Below are 27,105 nucleotides of genomic sequence, written 5' to 3'. Positions count from 1 at the left end.
ATTCTGAAAACAGGAGCTATGTTTGAAAATTGTGGATCTCCTACCTCTGAGAAAGGGTGGTGTGGGGTTGGGTGTGTCTTCTCACATCTCTTTATATCACTGGTGTTTGATCTTTATAATTTTCTTAGGTTCACTTTTGAATTTTTTTGTGTGGTTATCCTTCCTTTTTTATTATAGTTTTCAATTTATTTTTTAAATGCTTTATTAACTTCTGATTTACATCATTCATTTCTGCCAGATTTTGTGTTAAAAATTTTCTCCCCATTTTCCCCTACCCACTGCCCCAAAATAGCACTCCCACAGGATATCCCCCCCTCCAATCTACTCTCTCCCATATTTTCTCCTATACCCCTTTCAACTTTTCCAGTGGATCTCTATGCCCCAGTACCTGCATATCTTATTTCCCAATTACATGTAAAATAGTCCAGATTCATTCCCTTCCTCCCTTGTCACCCACCCTTACTGGGAAGATAAGCAGTTCATTATAGGTTGTACATGTGTGGCTAATGCAAAACAATAACATAGTAGATATATTGTAAAAGACTGACTATATTTCCCTCCCTCCTATCCCACCTCCCACTTGTCCTATTCTCTACTTTGATCCTGTCCCTTTTGAAAAGTGGGTGCTTCCAACTTCCCTCCCCCCCCCAGCTTTCCTTCCCTTCCATCATCCCTCCTCTCATCCCCTTCCCCGATTACTCTCCTGGAGGGTGAGATACCCTATTTAGTGTGTATTTCATTCCCTCCTCAAGCCAAATTCATTGGGAATAAGGTTGAACCATTCCCTTTTGCCTTCCTATTCTTCCCTTCCATTGTAACCATTTTCCCTTGCCTCTTCTATATGAGATAGTTTACCCTATTCTGTCTCTCCACATCTTCTCTCATTATATTCCTCTGTCACCTCTTAATTTCACCTCTTAAGTATTACCCCTTCTTATTAAATTGGTCCTGTGCCCTCTATTTATATATACCTGTAGACATATATACACACATAAACTCAGATATAGACGTATACATGTATTTCTATTACCTTAAACTACTGAGAAAAGTTTCATCAGTTGCAATTATTGTTTTTCCATGTAGGAATGTTAATAGTTCAACTTTGATAAGTTCCTTATGATTTCTTTTCCCTGTTTATCTTCTCATGCTCCTCTTGCTTCTTCTATTTGAATGTGAAATTTTCTATTCAACTCTGGTTTTTTCATCAAGAATGCTTGAAAGTCCTCTATTCCACTGAATGACCATATTTTCCCCTGAAACATGATACTCAGTTTTGCTGGGTAGGTGACTCTTGGTTTCAATTCCAGCTCCTTTGCCCTCTGGAATATCATATTCCAAGCCCTTTGATCCCTCAGTGTAGAAGCTGCCAGATCCTGGGTTATCCTGATTGTGTTTGCACAATATTCAAATTGTTTCTTCCTGGCTGCTTGTAACATTCTCTCCTTAATCTGGGAATTCTGAACCTGGCTATAATATTCCTAGGATTTTTCATTTTGGGATCTTTTTCAGGAGGTGATCAGTGGATTCTTTCAACCTCTATTTTGTCCTCAGGTTCTAAAATATCAGGGCAGTTTTCTTTGAGAACTTCCTGGAGGATGATTTCTGGGTTCTTACTTTGATCATGGCTTTCAGGTAGTCCAGTATTTTTTAAATTATCTCTCCTGGATCTATTTTCCAGGTCAGTGGTTTTCCCCATGAGATATTTCACATTGCCTTCTATTCTTTCATGTGTTTGGATCTGTTTAATAGCATCTTGATTTCTCATAAAGTCATTAGCTTCCATTTGCTCCAATCTAATTCTGATGCAATGATTCTCCTCATTGAGCTTTTGAGATTCTTTTTCCATCTGGCAAATTCGGCTTTTTAAGGCACTTCTCCTCATTGCCTTTTTGAGCCTCTTTTGCCATTTGAGTTAGTGTATTTCTTAAGGTGGTATTATCCTCTGTCAGGCTGTTGACTCTCATTTCGTAATTTTCTTGCATCATTCTCATTTCTCTTCCCTATTTTTCCTCTACTTCTTTTATCTGCTTCTTAAGGTCCTCTATGGCCTGTAACCAGCTTGTATTTTCCTTTGAAACTTTTGGTGCAGGAGTTCTGAATTCACTGTCTTCCTGTTCCATGCTTTGCTCCTTTTTGTCCCCAAAATAGGAGTATAATGTTGGAATCTTCTGTCTGCTTTGTTTCCTTTGCCTGGTGATGTCATCCTTTAGTGACTTGGCTCCTTGGCTTTTTGCTACAGTAGGACTCTGCCACCAGATAGGGGAGCTTTCTTTCCAAACACTGGGGTTTTCTCAGCTGCTGGAGGTATTAGATGGGTGCCCCCTCTGAGGTCTCCATACACTCTGGCAAGCTGGACACACACCCCAGGACCTCCATCCTAGTCTGCAATCCAGATCCAAGCAGGTTAATGCAAGAGAGATTACCCCTCAGTCTGGTGCTTTGTCCCCCTATACTCTGCAGGCCAGGAGCTGAAGCTGCCACTTGGCATTGGCTGGCTGTGCTGGCATCTCAGTGGCTTCTCACCCTGGGGGCAAAAGCCATGCACTCCCACTTACTGGGTCCCAATGTCCAGACTGCACTGACCTCTCACTTTTTCCTTCACATCTATGTGTTGATAAATCTGGAAACAGTGACAGCTGCTGCTTATCTGGGGTCCCTTGGGCCGGCTGCTGGTCAGGCCTGCCCTGGGGCTAAAGCCTTGGAGTGGGGCTGGACTTGGCTCCCAGAGCACTGCGCTGGCCAATTCCTGCCAGACTGCCAGGCTGTCCTCAGTGGGAGGTTAGCTTCTCTGTGTCATTTTGTGGGTTCTGCAGCTCCAAAGTTTGTTTAGAGTCCCCTTTTACATGGATTGGGGAAGGTGGAAGCTGGAGCCCAGCGGAGGATCTGCTTCTACTCAGCCATCTTGACTCTGCCCCCCCCCCCTTATCCTTTCCATTCATATTGTTATCATTGTGCATATTGTTATTGTGCTTCTGTTCACTTCACTCTATATCAATTCATATAAATATTTTCACACACCTCTAAATTTATCACATACATTATCTGTTTTAGCCTTGTAAAATTCCATGACTTTCACATACCACTTCCTTTCTTATGCTGGGTGCATTAATTTTGTCTGTGTGAAAGTTTTTTTTTCTTTCTCATGTAATCACAATTATCTATTTTATCTTTTGCAATTATCTCTCATTTTTTTTTTGGTTAAGAATATGCGCCTTACCTAAAACTGTGAAAATTACATAATGTGTTTCTCTTATATTTTTAAATTATCTGATCATTATTATTTAGGTCATATATCCATTTACAATGTATTTTGGACAACATATTTGCAAGGCTTTTATTGAATACAAAATCTATAGAAACCAATGGGAGAAGATAGTGCTCCAAACTGAGAGGGAATAAAAGCCTTGATAGAGGAGTGAGAAGCAATTTTAGAAGTGTTTAATATCACTCCACTCTGCCTATGAGCCTTCAGTTCCAGTTTTCTTAATTTCTTAGAGATACCTTATTCCCTAGAATCTCTATGTGATTTTCACATCCTCTCAGTGAGACCAAACCAGTGTTTTTCCTTCAGGAATAGCTTTCTAATATGTGTTGTATATGAGAAAGAGAGAAGGGGAACAAAGCATGCCACTTGCATAGAACAAAACAAAGTAATTTAAGCAATTTGCAAAATCAACAGAGTGACACTGAAATACCATTGTAGCTCATCAGTTGGGTGAGAGTGATTTACCCCTAGCTAAAGAATGATTCTCTTACTTTCTTCACAATTCAATTATTTTATATGTTTGGAGGTCAGATAACCTGAACAAACCAGCTGATGTTTTTAATAAAATATGCCAATACCCTTCTGACCATAGCAGGATCTCAATAAATGTTGATTTATGCTTGGGCTATTCACACTTACTTGTGATTTTTCTTTTCTGTGAACTTGGACATGAATTAAGTATATAAGAGGCAATATGCCTTCTGCAACAGGAAGCTAAAAGTTTATATTTGCTGACTTAAAAGGAACTAGGGAAAACATATGTAGAAACAGTATTTTCGAACTTATTACCAAAAATGTTGCAAAGCCCAGATCCAAAGACATATTTCTGGCATACTCCACTAAACACCTCCTTTTGAAGATGACATTGATCATAAGCAGTCCCAAACCCCCATAAAGGTACTTTCATGTACCCTATAGATCTACACTTTATTCTTAAGGATAGCAGGGGAAGTTTTGTAACATGATTTGTTGAAATCTAAGTATATGTATTTTGGATGTTGTAAGCCCTGATCTGTCTTTTCACTTACCTTGTCAAAAAAGGAAAGAAGTTTAGTTTTGATGAATTTTATTGTCCTTTGGACATATGTTTTTTGGTGAGGCAATTGGGTTAAGTTACTTGTCCAGGTCACACAGCTAATATGTGTTAAATTTCTGAGGCTAAATTTGAACTCAGGTCATCCTGGCTCCACGACCAATACTCTATCTACTGTGCCAGCTAAATGCCCCCATATTTGTTTATTTGTGGGTTAAAATAAAGACTGTCCAGCTCCCACTTTGCATTTTTATGTGGCTTCTTACACAGGGACTAGGGAATCTTTGCCACACATCTACAGAGATCTGGACAGAAACTACATTTTGAGAATTTCCAAGGGAAACATGGATGAGGTCAAAGTTAACCAAAGGGTTATGACTTAGAGCTGTTCTCAATCATAATTTTGGTTGATATAAACACCCCCAAATTTAACAATACACTACAGTTCATAAAAGGAATGAGTAAAGATGAGGAAAAACTAATTGCAACTCAAATAGCTCTAACCTGAGTTATTTAAACTAGTTACTGACTCTGAAGAAATGGGAAATCAATCAAAGTAAAGACTCTAATATGAAATTGCAAAACAAAGAAAAAGAGAAGTTTAAATGATGTAAAACAGTGACCTAATAAAATTTCCAGAATCAGTGTAGTAGAAAAAATGAGCCTGTCAAAACTTTGGTGTAGGAACCATATATGGAAATTCAGGTTTTTCTGGGGCCATTTATAGATGAAACTGGAAGGAAGATGATAAATTGAAGAGATAGGGAAGAGGTTTGCCAGTTTCTATAGTCATCTATACACATCATTCATATCTGTGGAAACTTCACAGTGAGAAGCATAACAACTCAGTACAGGATGAAGAACACAAAATGATATTTAAGGAGATGATGTTGGGAAGAGGACCTGGACCTGACTAAATACTTACAGTATTGGAGGTGACAAAATTTTCAGAACATTCAAGAACTGATTTCAGAAGTACCTCAAACAATGGAAATGATCATATGCATTATTAATAACAAAAAGAGATGAATAAAACACATCAGAAACCACAGACTAATATGTCTACTTTCTTATTTCTATTAAACATTTATTACTACATAATTATCATTTCATCTTATTAATAATAAAAATCATTATCATTTCAATGAATTCTTTATTTGTATTATTATTAAAAGAAATCATACTTAATAATTATTGGGATGATGAAAAATATAATGAACCAAAATGAAAAGAATAATTTTTGCAACTTTGACAGATTTCTAATACCATAACACATTTTCAAAGTATATTATTAAAAGTTATACAATTTTAATGACACCTCACTCTAAAGAAGGTATAGAAAAATTAATTCTTACTTGTCAAAAAAGAAAATGAGGATTGATAGGCATTCTTATAGCATGTGACAAGTATACACAATACAGCACAGAAATTACATTGTGATTAGTGATAGCCAAGGCTGACAGCATGAGCACACAATTGTATTTGCCAAATATAAATGAAAGCAAAACCATGTTGTATTTGGATAGAGGCTTTAACATGTTGAAAGTGCAAGAATGTAATCAAAAGACTTGCAATGATTCACATCTACATGTTAGACAAATGTCTGAAGTCTTGTGAATCTTTTTTTTGGAAATGGAGGTGTTTATGGTGGCAATTAAGGACTAGACCATCACCACAAAAAATATGGAAGGATTTCCTTTGAGAAGCCTAAAATAAAGTATGTCTACCTTATCATGTGTGTATACATACATATTGATATAGGCACATATATATATACACATGCACTATATATGTATATATGCATTTATATACACCTACAGATATATATGGATGTGTATATACGTACACACATATGTAACATTAGGAAAAGGAAACTGCAACACATTAATAATTGAGCAGCTACTGAATATCTAATGAGGTATGATATTACATTTAAAATTATACATACAAAACTTACTACTTTTCAGGAACTAGTAAATGAAAAATGCCCACATTATAAACACAGACCTCAAACTATCCTTGAGAACTCACCCAGTAAATTGTATTGGAAGCAGATTCTCGTCAGACTAAACCATTACCTGCAGTCATCCAGACCTATGCAGCATCCATCTGCGAAAATAAGAACAACATTTTTCATAGATGTTGCCATGCTAAATGTTCATAATATCCAACCTGTATGGAATAAGAATATTTCAAAATAGAAACCAAAGAAGAAAATCAAGTGGTAATAGAACAACTTATATAGCATTTTTGCCTGCCTTCCTTCTAGTGGACAAGGAAGCTTTTGGTGAGCTTATCCAAGATGACTTTACATCATACATTTATTCAGCTACACAAAGCAATTATTCTAATAGTCTGGAGAACATTACACATAAAAGAAAAAAAAATAAAGAAGGCTAGTGACTAGTCCCAGAACTGTTTCATCTGAAGTCCATTGAACAAGAGCAAAGGGTTTTCTGATAGCAACAATAACTGACACTGATATAGGAACTGAAATTTGTAAAGCTTGTATATACATCATCTTATCTAAGTTTCAGTATGTGTTAAGTGGAACAAAAACTATCATCCTTCTTTTACAGATGAAGACACTGAGGTACATAGAGTTTGCATGAGTTATCTAGGGTCACACAGCTGAGAAATATATGAATTGGGTGGCAAATCCAGTTCTTTATTACTCTAGATCTAATAAGCTACCAACTACATCACATATACACATATTAAGGCTTTCCTTAATAAAAAAAAACACTAAAAAGGAAATCATAGGTTTTTGAGTTGGACGAAGCCTTAGAGATCAGGTCATTTAACCCTTTCAATTTATAAAGGAAGAAAGCAAGGCCCAGAGAGGTCACGTAGGCAGTTAATGACTCAGAGCCAATAGACTTTAGTTAGAACGTAAAGCTTAGAATGACATTGAACCACTGAATTCTTCATGTCTTAGTTTCCTCATCAGTAAAATGGGGGCAATAATACCTATTCTACCTACCTCATGGAATCATGGAGTAGATTTTTTTTTTGTAATCTAAAGCATGGCATGCACATGAGGTATTATAGTGAGCAATACCATAGTAAGTGGTATGTAATAGGGAAAAAGATCCAGTTATTAATGGCATACAAATCTATGTTGGTTCACTGCCCTTTAATCAGAGAGAATTATTTCCCTCATATTAATAGTCAATTATTAAAATTGGGGAGGTCCAAGTTCTTTTCCCCTGTCCTGTTTCCTTTTCTAATCTCTTAAGGACCTAGGTGATAGAAGATAAGAATAATATTCTCCTCATTCTGGGCATTCTTGCTCCATCTAATGAGCTCAGATCCTTTATCTAGATCAGGGTTTTTAATATTTTTATTCCCATTGGACCCCTTCTTTGCATTTTAGCAGTTAGTTGGTGTTGTGTGGCCTCAGGACATATGCAGTGCAAAGTGTGTATGCTCTGTGTTCAGAACCAAGGCTGCATTGAAATTGCTGAATGCAACAGGGGCAAGAACTGCCAGAAACACCTTGGATTCATTATGCATTTAATTTTGAATTAAGTTTTGGTCATTGCATGTTCATTATCCTTTTACTGTTGCCACATTTTTCATGACCCCATATAGGGTAATGACCCACAGTTTAAGAAGTGCTAGTTCTAGATTGCCCAAGTTTGGGTGTGGTCTGAGTATAGTGCCTGGCCAAGGGTGACATGATGTCACTCTCAGTCCCTCATTGGGATGCATTTACACCTCTCATTAATTGTTAACAAATCAGCTAATTGCCAAATCAGGAATACCCTTCTTCCAAAGGGCACATAAGCCAAGAGCCTGCCACCATGATGACCTCTGGCATTTGAGAATGTCATTGGCCCTTTTATTAAAAGTGCTGGCATTGTTAACAAAAATGACTTAATTAACTAGAAATTATGTCTAAAACTTCTTAAATGCCACAAATCTTCTCTTGAGGCAGCTTAGTGATACAGCAGATAGAGTGCTAGGCCTAAAGTCGACAACCTGAGTTCAAATGTGGTGTATAGCACTTAGCACAATGTGTGATACATGTTTGTTGTTGTTTGTCCTTCATCTTGAAGAGGCCATTGACATCACAGGGTGATATCTTGACACTTGCAATAACTGGATTTGAGTGAGACTAAGCTGCACAAGGACATCAGCCTCACTCCCTCTTCCAAAGTCATGGAAGTCTGGTGAAGTTTAGGCAAGACAAAAGTCAGTATGACTAGTGATGGCCCATGATGCAGTTGATGACCTTGGTATCTTTGATGTCTGACCAAACTCTAAGTGCTCCATACCTCTTGCTTAAGCCACCTTCATGGGCACAGGAACAAATTATTCTCATCCACCCATTCTCCTGGGAGACGTCTTCATATATTTGGGGTAGACAACCCCCTAACTCAATGACAGGTTTGATGTCTGGTCTGATACTTTCAGATTGGTTTAGCCCATCTGCCAAGACCAGCTTACTGGGGTGTGGCTTCATATGCTACTTCATATGCTACAATTTCTTGGAGAGGCGAGTGCCAGGTAGACACCAACGAAGGATGAGCAGTCCTGAAAAGGGCTCACACCAGGGGAGTTATTCCTCCTTGAATGCCCATATATAATAGGTGATGTATAAATAATATAAATACTTATTCCCTTCCTCTTGTCTTTCCATTCTTGCTAACTTCTGTCCATTATTCCTTCCCTCACCCCCTATTTCTGTTCTTACTCTTCCTTCAATTCCTTCTTGTTTGCATTTGATCACAAATTCCTGCTTCTTTTTCTAATAGAATTTCTACAAGACTCATTCCTTACGCTCTGGGACTCTGAAGTCCAAGATTCAAGCCATATGTTCACTTCCAGTGTCCTAGCTATATAAGATATGAGTTGTGTAGCAGACAGAGCACGATAGTTGGATTCTAGAAGATGTGGGCTTAAATCCTGATAAAGGTACTGATCCTGAGCAAACTACCTTATCTGCTTTAGCCTCAATGTCCTCAGCTATAAAATAGGCATGAACATATCTGGAATATTTAAATCAATCAATCAATGAATGAATGAAATTCACAGGGGTGGTTTTTAAACTTTTTTTAAAACTTAAATAATAATAAATAAACAAAACACTGAATTCAACCCTGTGTTCAAAACTCAGCATGACATTTACTATCTGTGTGAACTTGGGCAAAAAACTCACTTTACCTCTGTGACCCTCGATTCCCTTATTTCTAACAAATGGAGTTGGATTTTATGACATCTAAGGTCGCTTTCAGAACCAAGAATGTGATTCCATGATTACATGTATACAAAATACTTGGCAAACCTCAACACATTGATGAATGTCAGGTTTTTTTTTTTTTAATATTGAATGTAGCAAGGCAGTCTGGAACTTTCATTATAGACGTCTCCTTTTTTACATGGAGAAAGTTATGGTATTAATATACACCTGGCAGGAATGCTATGAGAATTAAATTAGATTCCACCATAAATTGAGCTCCTTTGGAAAAAGCAATAATATTAAGGAAAATCTCATTAGTGCAACAACACAGCATTTAGAGTATCACTGACTTAAGGTGCTTTCAATCCTGAACTAAAGAATTGCAGTTTACATTTCCAGATTAAAATTATACACACACACATGTATGTGTATGTATATATATATGTATACACACATATATACATATATATTTCATCAGTTTTGTCTTCATTTCAACTAAATTCTCCAAGTCATAAGTTGAATATATTATAGAATCAAGAAAAGAGTAAGTAGCTAGAGAATTTTGACTGGTACCCTACTCAAGGCCACTGGTTACACTATTGCAGGTTGAGGTGATAATATCTCAGAATCCTTTCTTTTATATCCATCTGTATAATGGCATTTCTGTTCCTAGTGAAAATGGATGGTACTCTATGATGATAAAATTTATCAACATTAAAAAGAGACACACGAAATTGATACATCCAGTTGGAAAAATATTTGGCATTATGTTAAGAAAGGAACTATAATATCTATACACTTTTACCAGAGGTCCCATTGCTAAGTATATAACTCAAAGTAGTGTGGGCACAGAGATGGGTGCCTTATACAATAGTACCTGCTATCTTTTTGACCCCATTTTTCAGCTAACCTGTCTTCCTTGTTTTGCTGAAACATTATTGGGGTGGGGGGAGGTTCTATAAACCTAAAAAATAAACAGAAGATTCTTAAAGTTTATATTCCAATAATCATCCCTCTGCTTAATCACAAATTGACTGTATCTTGGCAACAAGGGCTGATTCTCTCTATGAGAAATAAATTATATGTTCTCTATTCAAATCTTTTATTAAAGAAATAATGCTTGCATAATTTATTATTTTTATAACATGGGCAATAAATTAGAAATTAAAATGACTTCAAATAAGCTTTGCAAATAGTGCCATGCCAATGGCAAGTAGATATGTCATGAGTAGAGATCATGTATATATACATAAATGTACATATATATGTAAACACAAACATATGTGTATATGTGTCTCTATGTTTATTTGTTTATTTGGAGGTCTTATTTTCCACTCTGCTCTAGGAGTTGAAACAGGAAGACTACTGGACTTGTAGTCAGAGCACCTCGTCCAAATCTAAGTTCTTTTGCTTTCTATATTTATGACCTTGGTCAAGTCTCTTAACCATTCTTAGTTTCTTTATCAGAGACATTATGAGTGAAGTAGACATACCGAAGTCTCCTTTCTCTGGATTTAGTATACTATGAGCATATTCTATTTTGGGTTATCAGGTTTAGTAGAGAAATACAATTATTTCAAGATATTGTTTTTCTTTTTAAAAAACAATTAAAATAGTCGACAGAGACAAATTAATGGTAATTTAAGTGAGTACTTTACTAGGAATACAATAACAGATTAAATATGTCAGTGAAATTAAATTGAATGGCTATAAAAATTCCATGTAAAAGAATCTCCACATAAAATTCATTATAAGAATGGAAAATTAGAATCTACTATGAGGACGATTCAATTTTTAATAACCAGAGGATCGTGTTCAACTATATTTTCTGTGAAATGATTCTTCCCCTGTCCTTGAGTAGTTGAGGAGAGAATAAAAATTCAGGATATTCTTTCTTCATTGACTTCATATCCTTTGGATATTCTAAGCAGGTATTCACCATGTCAAACAATATTTACTTTACTTCGAATCTTTCCTTGAAGTTGCTTGTAGACCTAAGAGGACAATGTAGTCTGAAGGGGACATCTACTTTAGAAGACTTCTGAACAAAGCCCAGCCCAGCACTCTTGTCTTTTCAAAATGCAATGAATTTGCATTTGATTGAATTATTGAATTATTTCCCCCATAATTTATCAGCATGAACAATTAGAAAAATTTTACTTAAAATAACTGTTACTATGCACATCAATAGAAATGATGATTCAAAATGAACATAACATTGTTTCACTAAATTTAGCAGTATTGATTAGGGTTCTCAAAAATCCTAGAAAAGAAAGGTATTTTAAATTTTATTTATTCATTTATTTAAGTTTTCAACATTCATTTCCACAAGATTTTGAGGTCTAAATTTTCTCTCCCTCTCCCCTAGCCTTTACCCCAAGATGGCATGCATTCTGATTATCCCTTCCCCCAGTCTGCCCTCTCTTCTCTCCCCCCTATTCCCTTCCCTTACCCCTTATCCTTTACTTTCTTGTAGGACAAGATGGATTTCTAGACTCTGTTGCCTGTATAGAAGAGAAATCTTTTTAACTCAAGGAGTAGTAGAGAAAAACTGCATGTACCATCTCTCTCCTAGGCTCTGACAGAAAGGCTAGAGCACATGGGCTTCCATCAGTTTTCAAAGAGTGTTCCTGGCAAGGATTTTCTTGAGGCTGCGGGGAAATATAAATGAGATGCTTTCCTCTCTCCCCCTTTCAAATTCAGTTCTCAGTAGCAAATGTGACTGATTCATTGTCTCTAATCCTCTCCTTTTTGGGGGCCTAATGTCTATCCCTCATCCTCTTTAAGTCAAAGCTTCCATTATATAGGTGAACTTGAAAATGAAAATATGGCTGACATTTTATTGTTATATCTCTACAGTTCTTTAAATTATCTCATAAAGAATAATTAAGTTCATTTTCAAACACTCCCACAAAACACAAGGCACTGGCATAGGGATGGGAGTGGGTGGGAGGGGTGACTGCAGCTGTTTTGATTTACCTATAATACCATGAAAGTGTTCGCAGACATATGGAAATAGGGTTCTGTTTTATCCAGTGGCTGAAACAGCATCCTTGCCATTGTCCATTCTCAATTATGGAAAATGAAGTTAGATTTAATAGAGATAAAGGTAAACTAAAACATTATGGAAGAAGGAATTAAAAACTGACATTTACACATTACTTGGAGATTTTATGTACGTTGCCTCTTGTGATGGCAAGGTATATGATATAGAGGTATTAGTGGAAGAAAGCTGAAAACAGCACTTGAGGCCTAGGATAAATGTTTTATACATTTAAATGTCCTTGAAGGACATCTAATCTAACTTTCATATTACAGATGAGGAAAGCAAAGTTACCAGAGATTAAGTGATTTGTCCTTGGTCACATATAGAGTAACTGTTACAGGCATATATTATTTTTAGGGAAACAGAATTAAGTGACTTGCTCAGGGTCACACAGGCTAGTATCTGAGGCCACATGTGAATTCAGGTCCTCCTGACTAGCTCTATCTACTGTGCCACCTAGCTGCTGGAACCCATATCTTCTTAAGTCTGGGGTCAGCATTCTTTGGAAACAGCAAGCAATCAATCAGCAAACATTTACAAAGTGATGATTATGTGCCAGGAATTTTGCTAAGTTCTGGGGATTCAAAAAGGGGCACAAGACAGTTCCTTCCCTCAAGGAGCTTACAATTTAATGGGATAGACAGCAAAAACAAGCATTTATTAAGTACTTATTGTGCACCAGTCCCTGTCCTAAGCACTACAGATTCAAAGAAGCACAAGAATACAAAAGCAACTACAAGAGCAAAAATCGGTCCCTGTTCTCAAAAAGTTCACATTTTCATGGGGGAGACAGCAAGCAAACAATTATGTACAAACAAGATATGTACAATATACATTGGAGATAATCAATGGTAGGAAGCCATTAGAATTTAAGGGGGAATCAGGAAAGGCTTTGTGCAGAAGGCAGGACTTAACCAAGACTAATGGTACCCAAGTAAATGTGATATGATAAAACCTGGGAAAAAGGAGTTCACTGCTACCACATCTCCACCATAAAAAGATCCAGTTTCAGAGAGGAGATTTGAATGAGTGAAATGGTAAATTGCCCAATGCCTTGGATTACTTCTTTCATTGTTGCCTTCCCTACCCTATAGGGACCTCTCTCTGGCTTTAAACCAATTCTCTAGACTTTGAATTTATTTCTTCTATACACTATTTATCTTGACATATACATAGAATTCTGCCAACTACTCAAAATCATGATGGATCACAGGTTTCCACTCCACCTCCCCATTTCCCTCAACCCCCTGGAATATGAGAAAGGCAACAGCTGCAATATGGCTTGGGATTAATATGAAATGATGCCAGAAAGGTAGGTTGTAGCCAGATGATAGAGAGCCTCAAATGCCAGGTTTGTAATTTTTTTCCAGCAAAATGGAGAGCTAGGGGCAGCCAGGTAGCACAGTGAGTAAGAGCACCGGCCCCAGAGTCAGGATGACCTGGAATCGAATCCAGGCTCTGATCTTTAGCACCACACCCAGAAATAACTGGCTGTGAAACCTTGAGCAAGTTACTTAACCCCAATTGATTTAAAAAAAAATGGAGAGCTAATCAACACAATTGAGAATCACTCAGTAGACAGATATTTGGCCTTAGAGTCAGGAAGACACGATCAGGTCCTGATTCATATGGTCTTTCTTTTTTTATTATTTTGGACAATCACTTAAAGTATTCTAGGCTACCTTCTAAAATTCAGGGATTCTTAACATGGGGTCTATGAATTTGTGGGTGTGTTAGGGGGAATCTGTGGAAGGACTTAACTAGGAAAAAAGCCCACCTCTTTATTTCACTATAATTTATTTCCTTTGTAATCCTATGTATTTTGTTTCATGCATTTAAAAAATTCACTCAAATTTGTATATATTGCAACCAATTCTATTCTCTTTGCCCATTTGAGGAAAAGGTAGACTTACTGCTACTAAATCTAACCTATCTCTGTGTCATTCACCCCTTTCTGCCTCCCACAGGACCCTGTTGCACCAAACACTCCCCTAGCCCCTGAATTTTTAATTTCTCCATTTGCTCCGACTCCTTTACTTGTCTCTGCCATCATATATGAAATCTTTCATTTCACATTATTCAGCTGGGATCCCAAATCTTCCCTCTAATTCACAATGAAACTTCACAAAAATGTACCTGTACCTGATGTTTCAAATTCATTACTCCCACTATCTCCTTAATCCCTTGCTCCCTGTACTCTTCAAAACCAGACAAGAAACTAGAACCAGTTTCCTTCCAGGTCTTGTTCAAGATTATACAACTTTCAAGTGTCCAAAATGGGATTCAAACCTAAGACTTCCTGACTCCCAAGTCCAGTACTAACAGCAGTATACTTTGCCTGTGATACTAAACACTCATATTTCTGTAGTATTTTAATGGTTACAATCTCTTTTCTCTGTATCAGTTTCCCCATTTTATAGATGAAGAAACTGAGGTTTAAGGTTTTCAAGGTTTGAAATACTTCATGCATGATAAAACAGAAAGTGTAAAAGCTAGAATATGGACTCACCAAGGATTTACCTCTATACTACATAGTATTAAAAAGGAAAAGGGATCACTGACAACTCAAGAAACCAGGTAAATACCATGCGCAATTATACTATGTTAGCAGATTTGAAGCTTGTGCAAATAAATACATCATTGTCATCAGTAGCATCATCATTATAAGTAGCATTTATATAACACTCTAAGTCTGTTGTTCCAGTTTTGTCTGATACCTTGTAACCCCATTTGGGGTTTTTTGGGAAAGATACTGTAGTGGTTTGTCATTTCCTTCTACAGCTGATTTTACAGATGAGGAAACTGAGACAACTAGGGTAAAATGACTTGCCCAGGGTCACACAGCTAGTAAGTATCTGAGGCTGGATTTGAACTCATGGAGATGAATCTTCCTGACTTCAGGCCTAGCATTCTATACATCATCCCATTTGATCCAACAACCCTATAAGGAAGGTGCTATTATGATTTCCATTCTAGAAATTAGAAAATTGAGGCTTACTGTAAGGAGCTTTCTCGGGGTCATACATCTAGGTCCTATCTGAGGCAGGATTATGAGCCTCACTCCAAATCTCAGACATTATCCACTTTATTAACTAAAAAGTATTGAATTGGATGTAATAATAATGGATATGATTGCCAGTTCTGTTGGTTGACTTTGGGCAAGTCACTGAACCAATCCATTCCATAATTCCTTGTCTTTTCAATGAGAAGATGCAAAGCCATGCACAAGCAGATTTCCAGAGGACTGCTGTTGTGAACAGCTTTCAAGGTTCTGATTACATAGTATAGTGAACTCTCTATTTATTCAATACCAAATCAGAGCAAAACATTTACAGAAAATCAAGGTACATCATTCAGAATGTTACAGCTTATCACAGAAAATCAAAATACAGTATTCACTATGTCACAATTCAACAACTTATCACTAAAATGGCCACATAGTTTTCACCAAAGCAGTCACATAGTTTTCAACAAAGTTCAGTCATTTAGTCAATCACAAAATCTTTAATTCAATCACAAAGTGCAAAAGTCAAAGTTCTCCACCCCTAGGTCACAATAAATCATAATCTTCTCAGTCAGTACACAGTATCCAAGTAAAGTCTTCTTTCAGCTTGACTAGAGGCTGGCTCTCAGTTTCTAAGGTTCCTCTTCCATGTTTCCAGCTCCAACTGTCACCTGGGTTCAAAGGCAAGCAGCTCCCAGTTCCTTGTCCAGTTCTTCATCCAGTTCCCTTTACATATTGAAGTTCACAGTGTCCAGTCCACCTCATATCCTTCACAGTTCCTGTTTCTGGGAAGACAAACCTTGACAGAGCCACAATAATATTCAATCAAATCATTGCCAGCACCATTATCAAGTCACTATCTGCCTGTGAAATCAGTTCAGACCCACTAACAAGGTCTGAGAACTCAACACCAATCATCAACATCGAAATTAACACAGACCCACAAATAAGGTCCAAGAGGTCAGCAAAAATCATCAGTAAAGTCTCAGGACATCCAAAACCCTCCTCTAGGGCTTCTCTAAACATAAAACCAGAAAATCCTCTTTCAGAGATTCCAGTAAGATTCCCAGGCTTCTGTACAAAGTATCACAAACAAACATCAGCACAGAGCATACAAACAGAGTGCCAGGATACCACAAGTTTTCTCCTTCTTGACTCTGCCACCATAAGAGTCCTCTTCTCAGTTCTGCTGTCTCTTAGCCTGGGCCTGTTTTTATATATGGTCATTAGTTCCTCCCCTTCCTGTGGCAGGAGTTCATGAGTTCTAGGGTTCACAAGTTGTGTGGTTCACGTGTTCTGTTTCTTAACAAACTTGATACAAAGCTCAAAAGAAACTTGCACTGAAACAATGTGTTAATTCAATAGGTGAAATAAGGTGTGAACTACTTTTGTGCTTGCCAGTAGAGAAGGTTTGACTAAATGATCTCTACAGTACCCTCCCATCCCTAATTCTATATCCTTAGGTGTTTCACATATTGAGGAGAGTGACATAATATAATACTGGTTGCTAAAAGTGACAAATAATTTGTACACATAGATGGTTAGCTTCTTGTTACTGGGCAAGGTTGGTTGCCATTATTGTTAGTAAATGAATGACAGTCTGATGACTACTAAAAGAGGAATGAAATTGACAACTATTTTTGATATCATCACCCACATTCATAAAATGAAGAATAGAAATTGATTTAGGAACCCCACCTTTAGCACTGGTTGGAACAAATGTTTAAAATAGATGGAGCCAACCAAATGGAAGTTACGGGTGGTTAATTTCCTTTCCATATCATTCTGGCACATATCTGGCTCACATTTGGTTTCTTCAACATGAAGACAAAACATTTGCACTGTGATCTCTCTCCCTCTCCTCTATCCATCCATTAAATGTCAAGGGCTAAAGAGAGAGTCTATTGTTTAGAATATGCAAGAGCAATTTCAGTTTTAGACTGAGTCATACGGACTTCCTGACTTTTCTATATAATTCAGATGGTTTTATTTTCCATGCATGAGAATGATGAATTTTGGAGTTCTGTTTAAAAATATTCACTGTTTGCGTAAACAGTGGAAAGAGTCTGTTAAAGTAGAGCCAGAACTCTGTTCAAAACTGGGATTCAAACAGTCCCATCAAACAATTTTTTTTCATGGGTTGTAATAATAATGATGAAGATAGCTTTCATTGACATAGTGCTTTATGATATACAAAGGTGTCTATCCTCACACTAACTCCATGAGGAAGGAAGTACAATTAATATTATCTGTTTTACATGTCTCCTATTGCACAAGGATTCTAACCCTTTCTCCCTCTCCCTGCAAGCCTCTGGGTTCACACAGACCTTTTGAAATTATACCAACTCATCCATGGCCTTTCCCCATGTCAGAGAAAAACTACAGGGAAATCTCTAAAATGAGTTTAGGATTGGCTCACAGCTACCTTTCACCAAATGCAGGGAATAGGAACCCTAACTCAAAGGTGCTCATTGGCCACTGTATAATGTCGATTAATGTTTTATTCCCTCCATTATAGAAAATGCAAAAGGTACAAAAGATTCACAGACCCACAAATTCAGGAAACAGAAAAAACTCATTTCCTCTGTTAGATTCGTTAGAATAGAGATTGGGATTGATGGCAGAGGAACAGAAATTCAAGGAAAGCTACTGTTGGCAGCATCCAACAAAGAGGTTGCTTTGAAAGATATCATAAGTTGTCTCTCCTTTACCCTTCACATGCACCTTCCTTAATACTTTAATTATTTCCTATTTATCTCATTTACATAATTGTGATTATTAATTAATAATTTTTGATTATTAATTATTATTTCCTGTTTATCTCATTTATATCTTGTTTGCTTTTTGTATCCCCCATTAGATTCCAAACTCCTCGAATGCAGGGACTGTCTTGTGCCTCTTTTTTTCCTCTCTACTGCTTAGCACTGTGCCTGGAACATAGTAGGCATTTAATATATGTTTATTGATTGATTGAGAGAGCTGGAATAGATGACCTCTATTTTCCCTTCCAGCTTTAACTGTATGATCCTAAGCAAATACAATTTATCCTGTATATAGCATCTTTGTACAGGGTTGTTTGGAAATCCTCTCCCTAACTAGTCAAGAAGTTTCTAGAGACTTACAACTATCTTGTTACTGTTCAGTCTTTCTAGTCATCTGACTGTGACCCTATTTGGGGTTCTCTTGGCAAAGAAATTGGAGAAATTGGTCATTGTTTTCTCTAGATTATTTTACAGATGAGGTAACTGAGGTAAAGATGTTTTTCAATTATTTCATACCTACTATGTGTTAGGTCATGGGGATAGACTCATATCTCCCTCAAAGCCCCCCCCCCCCGCAAAAAAAAAAGTCTTTGCTCTCAAAGAGCACACATTTTATCATAGCAGACAACATCTAAATGTTTAACTGTATACAATATAAACGCCAGTTAATTTAGGGGAACCTAACTATAGTGATAGTGATGTACCTATTAAATGCCATGTTAAATTGCCCCCTCATTAGGACTTGGCAATAGGTGATAAAGACATGATCTTATGATAGCCAAAAGATAGTTGGAAGGGAGCATCCCTTTTTCTCATCAGGAAATTCTCCAATTATCTTTTCAAGAGAAGCTTTTAATTCAACATATCAGTATCCCCAGCAGTAGAAGCATACCTAAAAGTATAATTCATCAACTTGTTAATTGTTTCCCTGGCTTTTGAAATTTGCCCACATTCTGCCTACATTTTCAGCACTGTCTAGTTGTAATGTGTCACTTCCAGGGATAACATAGTCCTGTCTAGTTATAACATCTTCAAAAATGGTATAATGCTTTTTTTTTACAGATGTTATATCATCTTACTACAACTCTAGAAATTCAGTCCTCACAATCTATTATTCCATTGTATGTCTTATATAGTTTTACGATTGTCTCAAATGTGTTCATCTTTCCTCCCCAGTAAAATTTCATTCACCTTGAGATCATGGAACATACTGCCTATTTCTTTCATTCACATATTTCTCGGAAACATGAGACAAGATTGATGACATCTGGAATACTGTGTTCTGTTCTGTACAGCACACAAAAAAGTGACTTTGACAAGTTGGATGGTATCCAGGGAAGAACCTGAAACCATGCCATGCAAAAATTGGTTGAAAGAATTATTTTAGACTGAAAAATAATGTTATAAAAACATTACACAATAAAAGCTGTCAAATATTTAGAGGGCTATCGTGTAGAAGAGGTATTAGACTTGTTCAACATGGCTTCAGAATACAGAAATAGTAATGGGTACAAAGAACAGGGTGGCAGATTTCAGCTTGAAATAACAAGAGGAAAAATTCTACCAATTACAGTTGTCCAAAAATGAAACGGGATATTTCAGAGAGTGGTTGGTTCCCCACCAATGGATGTCTTCTGGAAGAAACTGGATAGCTGCTTTGCAGAGATATTGTAGATAGGATGCATGACTTGGGTAAAGATAATAATCAGGAGCTAGAGAGGACCCTTGGAGCAATCAGTTCTAAAGTATGCTTTCACAGGTGAAAAAACAGACCCATAGAGATCAAATTACTTACACATGATCACACAGAGAGTAGGTGGAAGACAAATGATTTGAATCTAAATCTTCTGGTTCTAAATATCAAATGCTTTCTACAGCATCAGGGTTGTAATGATATTCTCTGAGTCCTTCTAAGTGTAACTCTAAGTCAGCAAATCTGCTATTCTATGATTCTAAAATGAGACACAATCCCTATTTATCTAAGGGACTTTGGACAAGTGTTGAATTCTCTGAGACTTGATTTCATCATATATAAAAGTAATAATAATAATAATACCTGCATTGACTACTGCTCAAAGCTGTAGTGAGGAGCAAATGAAAAAGTTTATATTTTGTCACTTAGAAATATAAAAGGATGAGTTATATGAAAAATATAAGATATAATTGTCAATAATGACAAAATCAATAACACACCAAATATCAGAAGGAAACCCTTAAAGCCACATACATCTATGTAATACCAACCTTAACATAAACTTTAGTAAAATGAATAATAGATTTAGAAAGCCTTATGAAATTACTATGTTCCAATGGTTAGACAATTTTCATGAAGCTTTGTTAAATGGCTATGATATAACAATGGAATTCAAAGGCCCTCCAAGGCTAACATCCATCCATATGAGCTGAAGCAACAGTATCTTAATAAAGAAACATTGAATGACAAATAAGTTGGAGGACCAGACAGTTTCTCCAGTCTCCATTAACTCTCAAGAAAAGTCATAAAAGAGGAATTCTGTACCAGAAATAGAACAATAAAACAACTATATCCACAGGTCATAAAACCAAGAAGCTTAAAATGGTAGGTCTAATGAATCAACAATGGATAATGATAAGCTCTAAGGAGCTCACTCAACAATTTTCACTCTCCATTTCCCCCAAGGAGGCTCCTCACAGTATCAAGATACACTACTAGAGATAGGTAGGCTTTTCTGCTGGCATCCACCCTGCCCTCTGTGGCAAGAAGCATCAGAACTCTACTCTGACACTCATTGTGTAGGTGTGTGTGTTGGGGGGGGAGGGGTTAAGAGGTTATCCAAAGGAAAGAGGATTGGTCTTAAGCACTGGCCAGTTCTTTACCCTAAGAAATCACTATGGGAGGAGACACTACAAAAAGAGATGAAGCCACCAAAGAACTCAGGAGGATGAAAGATTGCATTAAAAAACTAGAGTACAAGCAGATAAATAAACCAGGGAAACAATAAAATCAGACAGAAGGAAAGGTAACTACTATGATACCTAAAAAATGACGAATTTTGTAATGAATATCATAAGACAATTGAACCTATATCTGACAAAACGCAAAACAGTAAGGATTCCCAAAGAAGCATGAAATCACACCAAAATGTTCCTGAAGAATTCAAGAGAGAAATCAAAATCTTGAGAGAAGTTAGAAGAAAACACATGGTAAAAATTCAGTGGGAAATGGCACAGTTGGACCAAGTATCTACAATCCTGCCAATAGCCGCCTCCTCTACGACCTGTTCCAGGCCATTCCCAAGATGGAGCAGGCCTGCTCATGCCGGATGTGGTGGAAGGCTGGTCAAACCGGGTGCACTGTCCCTGCACAACCTGCCAGTACCCCCAGACCAACAACCTGGGCATCTTCCTGCTCCATATCCTCAAGAACTCAGCCAGAATTCTCCATCTGATGAAGACTGGCCATTTGCAAAACTCCTGGGAGTATGTGGAAGGAAGAATGGTGACTGTAAATTACACTGGAGAAGGGTTATGGAGCTACTTCAATGCACCATGGGAAAGAAAACGTTTCGATCTTGGTTGGCTGTTAAAGGAAATTGTGGAGCAGTGTAACAACAATGGACTTTGAATTTGTACTCTACTTCCTAGATGGCAGTTTTGACAACTTTCTGGTTGGTTCTAGAGATAGAAAAGTGATCATTGTAGATGCTGAAAAGGTTCTGGTTGCAGACAAAAGATTAATTGGACAAAATAAACCTGAAAACTGGGATGTATGATATGGAAAGCAAGTTTGATGACTGTGATAAAGAAGCTTGCTTATCATTTTCAAAAGAAAATGTGCCACTGTGGATCACAATTACTATGTTGCTTGTCAGAATCTTTTGTCTAGATGTGCCACTTCTGGAGTACTACTTCATGACCCATTAGGTGAAATTGCTAAAGATGGCCAATTGGAGAAGTTGCTTGATAAGTGTGTCCACCCAAAGAAGTCAGATGGCCCATTCCAAGCTGCAAAGGATATTTAGTACAATTAAGTAACAATCATGTCAATCCTTTTCCTTCTTTTCCCTCTCTGACATGCAGTGGCGAAAATTAAAGATATCACACTTTATAGGGAGAAAGAGAAATTGTAAGAGTTAACTTCAAAAATTAAATTTAATCTAGTAAATTTATTATGTTAACATTCATTAAATGTGGCATTTCAAAGATAATATGATGCAAACAATCTTACAAAGATTTGAGTTACCATTGAATTTCTCCCCTGAATATCTGAGGGGTGAATCAGCAATTATTGTAAAGTTATTGGAGATATCTGATAGCTTAATTGGCTTGTGTATCAAGCATAGCCTGCATTAGTAACATGATTTTATGAAGCTCTTCCATTTACTAGAAAGGCAAGTTATAATGGTCTGTTATGTAGGCTTCTTTTCCTCCTGATATGTAGAAGTTTATTTTCTTCTATTTTATCTTCACCTTACTAAATTTATATACATGCAGTTAAATATAGGTATTGCATTTTTTAAAAAACTTAGCTCATTATTCATTACTGTGTGGTTCATATTTAGTATGAGGGTACGATTCCCATGCTTGCATTCTTTAGCTGGATATTATATATATGCCACTTGATTTTTAACATTGTGACTATGTTATGAAGTTTATTTGTCCTTCTTGTGGTTCTGTCATTGCAGCTTTCATTCAAGCACTTCTGATCAATTAGTAGTTATACAAATTTATACCCACTAGGCCAATAAGTATAATTGAGTGGAGATATGTTGGCATATATTATAAAAAGTTTTAAGTTAGCTTGACTACAGGCATTAAGAGAAGCTTAGTAGGAAACTAAATTTTAAGATCTACTTTTGGCAGGGGAGGGGGGAAATTCTGAAATGTTTTTAAAGATGGAGTCGTCTAATGGAATAAATAAAGCATATGTCAAAGAAACATTAGTCCCTAGGATAAATTTTAAAAAGCATTTTCAAATTCTTTAGCCTGACTAACCCTAGATTCATTGTCTCCTAGTTGTTTTGTTTTCTTTTTCTTTTTTAAAATTAGTTTGTTTGTTTGCTTTTAGTTTACAGGATTCAATTCCACAATACCTTGAGTTACAAATTTTGTCTCCCATGTTCCCCCCCTCCCGCCATGGTGGCATACAATCAAGTATAGGATCTGCAAATACTTTCACATTAGACATTAGTAACGTTATAAGGATGGATTATATCGAGGGAATGAGAAATGGTAGAGGAAATAAAACCAAGCAAGAAAAAGAAAAAGATAAAGTAGTTTCCTTCAATCTGGATTCAAACTCAGTTCTTTCTAGGTCTTTCTCCGTATATAGACATCTCTCTACATCATGAGTCTTTTGGGATTGACTTATGTCACTGCATTGCTGAGAAGAGTCCAGTGTATCAAAGTTGGTCATCAGACATATGTTGTGTATGTAATTGTGTACAAATTTCTCCTGGTTCTACTCTTCTCACTCAGCAACAGTTAGTATAAGCCTCTCCAGGTAAATATGAAGACCATCGGCTCCTCGTTTCTTATAGCACAATAGTGTTCCATTACATGCATATACCACAACTTGTCCAGCCATTCCCCAATTTATGGACACCCCCTTAATTTCCAATTCTTTGCCACCACAAAGAGAGCTGCTATAAATATTTTTGTACATATGGGTCTTCCTCCTACTTCTATGATCTCTTTGGGATATAATGCTAGAAGTGGTATTGCTCTGTCAAAGGGTATGAAATTATTCATAGCCCTTTGGATATAATTCCAGATTGCTCTCCAGAAAAGTTGGATCAGTTTACAACTCCACCAGCAATGTAATAGTGTTCCATTTTGGCCACATCCTCTCCAGCATTTGTCATTTTCCTGTTTTGTCATCTTAGCCAATCTGACTGGTGAGATATCGTACATCTGAGTTGTTTTGACTGGCATTTCACTAATCAATAGTGATTTAGAGCATTTCTTCATATGCTTATACATATCTCTTTAATTTCTTTCTCTGAAAACTACCTGTTCATATTCTTTGACCATTTATCAATTGGGGAATGACTTGTATTCTTATACATTTGACTTAATACCCTGTGTATTTTAGAAATGAGTCCTTTATCAGAGACATAGTTTGTAAAAATTCTTTCCCACTATCCCATCTCCCTCTTAATCTTGGTTACATTGGTTTTGTTTGTACAAAACCTTTTGAATTTAATGTAATCAAAATTATCCAATTTGCATTTTATAATGTTCTCTAATTCTTATTTAGTCATAAAGTCTTTCCCTCTCCACAAATCTGACAGGTAAACTATTCCTTGTTTTCCAAGATTGCTTACAGTATCAACCTTTATACCTAGATCATGCACCCATTTAGACTTGGTTTTGGTATATGGTGTAAGGTAATGGTCTATGCCCAGTTTCTACCATACTATATTCCAGTTTTCCCATCAGTTTTTGTCAAATAGTGAGCTCTTATCACAAAAACTGGGGTCTTGGGATTTATCAAACAATAGATTACTATAGTTGTTGACTTCTGATTCTCGTGTGCCTAATTTATTCCATTGATCCACTTCTCTATTCCTCAGCCAGTACCAAGTAGTTTTGATGAGTGCTGCTTTATAATAAAGATTAAAATCTGTAATAGCTAGTCTACCTTACCTAGTATTTTTTTTCATTAATTCCCTTAATATTCTGGACCGTTTGTTCTTCCAAATTAATTTTGTTACTATTTTTTCTAGCTCTATAAAGTAGTTTTTTGGTAAATTGATTGGTATGGCACTAAATATATAATTTAATTTAAGTTGTCATTTTTATTATATTAGCTTGACCCAGCCATGAGCAATTGATATTTTTCCAATTAGTTAGATCTGACTTTATTTGTGTGAAAAGTGTTTTGTAGTTGTGATCATATAGGTCCTGGGTTTGTTTTGGCAAGTAGAATCCCAAATATTTTATAATGTCTACAGTAACTTTAAATAGGATTTCTCTTTCTACCTCTTGTTGTTGAATTTCAATAGAAATATACAGGAATGCTGAAGATTTATGTGGGTTTATTTTATATCCTGCAACTTTGCCAAATTTATTTATTGTCTCAAGTAGTTTTTTACTTGATTCTCTAGAATTATCTAAGTATATCATCATATCATTTGCAAAGAGTGATAGCTTAGTCTCTTCTTTGCCTAATTTGATTCACTTGGTTTCTTTTTTTCTCTAATTGCTACCGTTAACATTTCTAGTACCAGACTGAATAAGAGGGGTGATAGTGGACACCATTGTTTCACTCCTGGTCTTATTGGAAATGCTTCTAGCTTATCCCTATTACATATAATATTTGCTGATGGTTTTAGATAAATGCTACCTATTATTTTAAGGAAGGCTCCATTTATTCGTATACTTTCTAGTGTTTTAATAGGATGTATGTTGTATTTTCTCAAAAGCCTTTTTTGCAACTATTGAGATAATCATGTGGTTCCTGCTAGTTTTATTGTTGATATGATCAATTATACTGATGGTTTTCCTAATTAAACCATCCTTGCATTCCTGGAATATATCCTACTTGATCAAAGTGTATTATTCTTGAGATAAGTTGCTGTAGTCTTTTTGCTAATATTTTATTTTAGAGTTATGCATCTATATTCTTGAGGGAAATTAGTTTATAATTTTCTTTCTCTCTTTTGTCTCTTCCTGATTTAAGCAATAGTACCATATTTGTGTCATAAAAAGAATTTGGTAGGACTCCTTCTTCACTAATTTTCCCAAATAGTCCGTAGAGTATTGAAATCAATTTTTCTTAAATGTTTGATAGAATTCACTAGTAAATCCATCTGGCCCTGGAGATTATTTCCTAGGTAGTTCACTGATGGCTTGTTTGATTTCTTTTTCTGAGATAGGGTTATTTACATAATTTACTTCCTCTTCAGTTAATCTGAACAACTTGTGTTTTTATAAATATTTATCCATTTCAATAGAACTGTCAAATTTATGAGCATACAATTGGGAAAAAATAATTCCTAATTATTGTTTTGATTTCCTCTTCATTGGAGGTAGTTTCACCCTTTTCATTTTTGATACTCATAATTTGGTTTTCTTCTTTCTTTTTTTATCATATTGACTAAAGGTCTATCAATTTTATTGTTTTTTTCCCCATAAAACCAGCTCTTAGTTTTATTTTTTAATTCAATAGTTTTCTTAAATACAATTTTATTAATGTCTCCTTTGGTTTTTAATATTTCTAACTTAGTATTTAATTGGGAATTTTCAATTTATTCTTTTTCTATTTTTTTTTTCAATTACATGCCCAATTCATTGACCTCCCTTTTCTCTAATTTAATCATGTATGCACTTAGGGATATAAAATTTTCCCTAAGAACTGCCTTTAATGCATTGCACAAATTTTGGTATGTGGTCTCATTATTATCGTTCTCTTGAATGAAATTACTAATGCTTTCTATAATTTCTTGTTTGACTTACTCATTCTTTAGCATTAAATTGTTTAATTTCCAATTAGTTTTTAGTCTATCTTTCCATGGCACCTTATTGCATATAATTTTTATTGCATCATGATCTGAGAAGGATGCATTTAGTATTTCTGCCTTTCTGCATGGAATTGTGAGGTTTTTATGCCCTAGAATATGGTCAGTTTTTGAGTATGTGCCATGAACCACTGAGAAGAAAGTATATTCCTTTTTATCCCAATTCAGTTTTCTCTAGAGATCAATCATATCTAGCCTCTCTAAAATTCTATTCACCTCCTTAAATTCTTACTTGTTTATTTTGAGGTTAAATTTATCCAGTTCAAAGAAGGGGAGATTAAGTTTCCCCACTAGTATGGTTTTGCTGTC

General features: G+C 36.1%; 1 pseudogene; it reads left to right on the top strand.

The window, feature by feature from the left end:
• The first annotated feature begins 21,770 nt into the window (after window positions 1–21,770).
• Window positions 21,771–22,296, top strand: LOC138166619 (divergent protein kinase domain 2A pseudogene; annotated as a pseudogene).
• Window positions 22,297–27,105: the final 4,809 nt, after the last annotated feature.

The sequence above is a fragment of the Petaurus breviceps genome, unplaced genomic scaffold (assembly GCF_028583685.1).
Source record: "Petaurus breviceps papuanus isolate PSGF00001 unplaced genomic scaffold, PetGlider_PUasm1.0 225, whole genome shotgun sequence".
NCBI classification, from domain to species: domain Eukaryota; kingdom Metazoa; phylum Chordata; class Mammalia; order Diprotodontia; family Petauridae; genus Petaurus; species Petaurus breviceps.
The sequence above is the reverse complement of the archived record's forward strand: the minus strand, read 5'-3'. Positions and strand labels throughout refer to the sequence as shown.